This window comes from Lutra lutra, chromosome 7, assembly GCF_902655055.1.
Source record: "Lutra lutra chromosome 7, mLutLut1.2, whole genome shotgun sequence".
In the NCBI taxonomy this organism is placed as follows: domain Eukaryota; kingdom Metazoa; phylum Chordata; class Mammalia; order Carnivora; family Mustelidae; genus Lutra; species Lutra lutra.
This window is the reverse complement of record NC_062284.1, coordinates 44,669,282-44,675,077: the sequence shown is the minus strand read 5'-3', so window position 1 is coordinate 44,675,077 and position 5,796 is coordinate 44,669,282. Positions and strand designations below refer to the sequence as shown.

General features: G+C 42.3%; 1 long non-coding RNA gene across 1 annotated transcript; it reads right to left on the bottom strand.

The window, feature by feature from the left end:
- Window positions 1-227: 227 nt before the first annotated feature.
- Window positions 228-5,368, bottom strand: LOC125104087 (uncharacterized). The gene is made up of 3 exons (XR_007128585.1): window positions 5,285-5,368; window positions 3,473-3,562; window positions 228-486 (listed from the first exon to the last, which is right to left on the bottom strand). It is a non-coding gene; the product is annotated as an uncharacterized LOC125104087 (long non-coding RNA).
- Between the last annotated feature and the right edge of the window lie 428 nt (window positions 5,369-5,796).

Here is a 5,796-nt window from a genome sequence, read left to right as displayed (position 1 = left end):
TAAGGAGGTATGTGGTTGCTATTTTTAGCATACCCTACCACCCAAAGTGGTGGTTAAGAATCTTCCTCAGAGCAAGAGAAAACCTAGCCTCACACTCTGGCTTTGTCACTTTTTAGCTGTGTGGCCTTGTGTGGTCTGCGTTCCATAACTTCTCTAAGCCTCGATTTCCTTGTCTTTAAAAACCACTAAATTGGAGATACCTTCTAGAACTCTTAGAAAGGTGGTGATCTGTATATGGTACTCAGCACACAGCCCGGACTTCAGCAATTACTGGGGAGATAGTGATGATTGTTGTTAGTATTGCTGTCGTGTTACTGTCATTTTCAGAAAAAGCTTCAACTCTGGACTGGAGGGAGTCCCAAATCTAGGTAGCAACTTGGCTTTACTTCTCCATGTTGTCACAGCAGCCTGAGACCACATGCTTGACAAGGACCAGGAGGTCAGGCAGCCTGAGGATCTTGCTGGTAGGTTCAGCTAGGCACAGCTCTAAGAGACAAGGAAGAGATGTTGACAGGTTCCAGATATGCTCCACAGCGGTTGTAGTGGGGATTGGGGCTGTCTGTCCCAGGAAACCATGAAAAATACACACGCACACACACACACGTCTCTCCTATGAAATCATTAAAAAAATGTTGCTGGGAAACTGGCTTCTCAATTCTTGTGTCTTTGGACAAAAGGGTTGAATTAGTGATCAGGCTAATTTTAGTCATGACTGAGGAAAACACACCTGAGCAATCATGATGCCCCAGGTTTAACTCAAACAGGGTGACTGGGAGCAAATTTTCCTAGGGTACAAACAGGACATAGAGAATGAGTCAAATGACATTTTTGAAACAGCTTTGAACTCATGGCTCTGGAACGTCAACAGTGAGACAAACAATCTCCTTCTCACAGGAGTCAGTGAAATCGCTATATCCTTTGAGAAGGTCATTTGGCTGTTGGTGTCAAAGGGTTTTTTCCCTTTGGGCTTGATAAATCTATCTCTGAGACTATTCTAAACAAATAATCCACAAGCTTAGGAAGGGCTGTATGGGTGTGGTTGTTCATTGCCTCTTTGCGTATAAGACTCAAAAGATGGAAACATCCTAAATATCAGCCTAAGGGTCTAACAGCAGAGGGCTGGTTAAATGAACCGCAGCATATTTATCTGGTGGAATATTAGACGGCCATTGCTAATGAGAATCGCAAAGACCCTGCAGCAGCACAGGAAAAGCCTTCTGGTCTATATCAAGTGAAGGAGTCAGACACAGAATGGTAAAAGCATAACATAACCGTGTGAAAGACTAAATAGGAAAATTTGTTTGGGAAGAGTTACAGAGATGTTATTGGTGATGATGTTAGGAAGATGGAGGAACTGTGGGGGACGTTTTTGGTACATGCTCCAAGTTTTAAACTTTATAGTTATATAACTTGTCATGGTAGGCAGAACGACCACCCAGAGCTTCCCCAGAAGGCCTCCCCCAGATCTTCCAGAAGGAACATAGCCCTGCCAACACCTGGTTTTTAGCCCAGTGAGATCTATTTTGGACTTTTGACCCCCAGAATTATGAAATAAGAAGGGTGTTGGTTTAGGCCACTATATTTGTGGTGATAGGAAATGAATATATATAATAAAATTAAATTGTCTAATGTATATAACAAAAATTAATTACCTAAACTGCCAGTTATTACAGAAGCGTGTCATCAAATAGAGTGGAATCATTATATATTTTCTTTACACTAATGATATTCTCTTGAATGAGGAAGAGGCTCAATTAGTAGCACTGGCTTTGGAAAATGCAGACCAGAATTTGCATCTCAGCCCCTCAGCTGTGTGACCTTGACTCATAAGTTCCTAGAAGTCTGCTTTGATCTTTTAACCTACCTAACTTGTGGACTGAGATATAATCATTTTCAACTGCAATGGGCCCTGAGAGGATAGAACTGTTTTTTTTCCTTAAATCATTTTTTTGAAATTTAAAAATTTTTTAAATTTAATTTTTGAAATTATGAAGTTATAACATTTTTGAAATTATAAAAATAATATAATATTACAAACAAAATTGAAAATATAGAGGAAAACTCCCATAATTCCTTTACCTTAACACAATAATTCTTCCATGCCTTTTCTTCTCATCTTTTTTCATATGCACATTGTGTCAGTCCAGACTCAGTTTCAAGTAACTAAAACTCAACTCAAAATAGCTCAAGTTAAAAAAAGAGGTTCTTTGGTTCAATAACTGGGAAGTGCCCTGGCTTTTGAAGCGGTGAGATTCATGTGCTCAGGTGATGTGAAGTTCCTGGTCTCTCCAGGCACTGGCTCTGCTTTCTTCTGTGTGGCTTCAGCATCCAAGGGGCTCTCTCTTTGTGGGGTGAAGAATGGTTAATAGCATGAAGAGGTTTCTGTGGTCCTGACAACTCTTCATTCCAGAGGAAAATAAAGTAGCCACATACCAAATATCATGCTGAGACTCTGACTGGCCTGCCATCCATCTCATGCACTTGGACAAACCAGTGTGGGTAGGGGAAGGGGGTGTTGTGATGGTCTAGGCCTGCCCCACATGCCCACTCCTGCAGGCAGGGATTAGAAGGAACAGGGTGGTTGCCATACAACCGGGGGGAAGGGCAGATAACAGACAGGATATGACAGGGAATCAAAAACAGGAGCAGTCCTCTATCCATATTTTATAACATGAATAATTTGTATTTCATTCCAAAGTCTTTTTTTTTAAGATTTTATTTTTAAGTAATCTCTATACCCAACGTGGTGCTCAAACTCACAATGCTTAGATCAAGAGCTCTATGCTCCACCAACTGAGCCTGCCAGACACCCCCATTCCAAAGTCTTCACAACGATCATTTTAATAGATTTTGGTTTGCAATGTACCATATTTTGCCTAACCTCTGTTAAATAGTGTTGGCTAGAGGTAACTGGGTGGCTCAGTGGGTTAAAGGCTCTGCCTTCAGCTCTGGTCCTGATCTCAGGGTCCTGGGATTGAGCCCCACATAGGGCTCTCTGCTCAGTGGGGAGCCTGCTTCCCCCTCTCTCTCTGCCTGCCTCTCTGCCTACTTGTGACATCTCTCTCTGTCAAATAATTAAATCTTTAAAAATATATATATAAATAAAAAATAAATAAATAGTGTTGGCTACTTAGATTGTTATAAAAATTTCCTTCCTTATGAATAATGCTATCATGAACATTTTTGTGCAAATGTTTAACTCTGAAGTTTAGATTATTTCTATAAGACAGATTCCTAAAGGAGGGTTTGCTGGGTTAAAGGTGGCAAATTGATTTCCAGGAGGGCTGAACAAATGCGTAGGAAATGGTGCAGCTGCTTTAACTGAGAGGTAGAGCTGGGCTCCCTCCCAGGCCTTGCGCAGGGAGGTGAGTTGACAGGATACCACAGACTGCTATGCCCCGAGGCCATGACCAAAGCAACAACAGGAAGTACACTTACCAAGCTTAAAACCAAGAAAAAAATGCAAACTCACTTGTAATTAGGGAAATGCACATTAGAGCCATCTTTCATCCGTTAGGTTGGTAAAACTTGAAAACACTGGTGATATATGGTGCTTGTGAGCCTGGGGAAAGAGGCACCCTCATCATCAGCTAATAGAGAGGGCAGTTAGGACAGCCTTTGGGGAAGTAGTCTGGCCACATGGATAAGACCAATCTGAGAACACCTCCATTGCATCACAGAATTGCCATTTCTTTCGTGGTGGGAACATTTAAGATCTACTCTTGTAGCAACTTTCCAGAATATAGTAAAGTATTATTAAGGGCATCTGGGTGGCTCGGCTCAGTCAGTTAAGCATCAGACTCTTTTTTTTTTTTTAAGATTTTATTTATTTATTTGACAGAGAGAGAGTGAGAGAGAGAGCGAGCACAGGCAGGCAGAGGCAGAGGGAGAAGCAGGCTCCCCACCCAGCAAGGAGCCCAATGTGGGACTTGATCCCAGGACAGTGGGATCATGACCTGAGCTGAAGGTAGCCACTTAACCGACTGAGCCACCTAGGTGTCCCAAGCATCAGATTCTTGATTTCAGCTCAGGTCATGATCTCTTGGGTCCTGAGATTGAGCCCCACATCTGGCTCTGGCTAAGCAGGAAGTCTGCTTGATATTCTCCCTGCCTTCCCTCTGCTCCTCCCCCTACTTGCTCTCTCTCTTTCTCTCTCTCTCAAAATAAATAAATGAATCTTAAAAAGAAAAAGAATACAGTACAGTAGAATTAATTATAGTCACCATGCTGTCCATCAGATTTCTGGAATTTACTCATGTTCTAAATGGAAGTTTGTGCTCTTTGACCAACATCTCTCCAAATTCCCTGGTAACCACTTTCACTTTCTGTTTCTAAGAGGCTTTTTTAGATTTCACATATAAGTGATATCATACCATATTTGTCTTTCTTCCTTCCTCCCTTTCTTTTTCTTTTTTTAAAGTAAGCTCTACCCACAACGTGGGGCTTGAATTCACCATCCCAAGATCAAGAGTCACATGCTCTATGGATTGAGCCAGCCAGGTGCCCCCAAAATTTGTCCTTCTACAACCATTTTATTTCATTTAGCACAATGCCCTCAAGGTCAACCTATATCGTTGCAAGTGGCAGCATTTCCTTCCTTCTCATGAGTGAATAATATTGTAATATTTAAGAATATCAGATCAGGGGCGCGTGGGTGGCTCAGTGGGTTAAGCCGTTGCCTTTGGCTCAGGTCATGATCTCAGGGTCCTGGGATCGAGTCCCGCATCGGGCTCTCTGCTCAGCAGGAAGCCTGCTTCCCTCTCTCTCTCTCTCTCTGCCTGCCCCTCCGTCTACTTGTGATCTCTCTCTGTCAAATAAATAAATAAAGTCTTAAAAAAAAAGAATATCAGATCAGTCCATTGTACACCTTATGCTTACACAACATTATATGTCAATTATATTTCAATACAGCTGCAAAAAATTGATCTCAGAGTCTCATGTTTGTGAATCTGTTCAACAAAAGCAAGGTACTGGGTCTATTTCCTGGCAGTGTCGGTTTCTCTTTCTTCACAGGTTATAGCTTCCTGCATGAGCTAGAGCTATCAGGTGTCTTTGGCCTTCGGGGTGCCTTAAATAGCTAAGCAGTCGATGTGGAGCACGGCAGAGGTGGTTATCTCCAGTGGTTATTTCCCCTTCTTGCTTTTAGTAATAGATCCCACAGAGCCTATGACCACCCCGCCTCCCTTACAGCTAGGTGTGGCTATATGAATATGTTTTGGCCAAGATGAGATGCGTGGAAGGGAAGTCTGCAAACACCAACTGTGGAACAATTAGATTTGTTCACCTGGAAACTTCGGCCTCTGAGAGATACCAGTGAATATCTTCTGGTCTCTTGAACTGAGAAGAAAGAGAATTGGGACCCCCAGGATAGCAGAGAAACAGGGAGAGATGGTTTGCAAAGAAAGCCAATGCAAACCAAGAGGCAGGATAGGGATACTGTGAAGTCTGAGGGGATTCAGAGCCCCTGTGCCAGTCCTAGATCTCATTCCTCATGAATGAAGTCACACTGCTCCTGTGCTTGGGTCCTTTTAATAGAGTCCCCATTTTCCTTCAGCTAATTTGAATAATTTTTCCGTCATTTGCAAAAAGGGGGGACCTTATAAAGACAAAGCCCTCCAGAATAACCCTTTCTTTGGCATAGGCTAGCCAATAAAGTGTGGCGGGAAAATTTACTGAGATGATGTATTTTGCTTTTGCAGTTGTGGAAGAATTAGAATAACAGCCATTTGTTTATTTATTCTTGGGATTTTCCCTCCCTGTTCTGAAAAGGTAGACAGGCTTTGGGGTTTCCTGCCT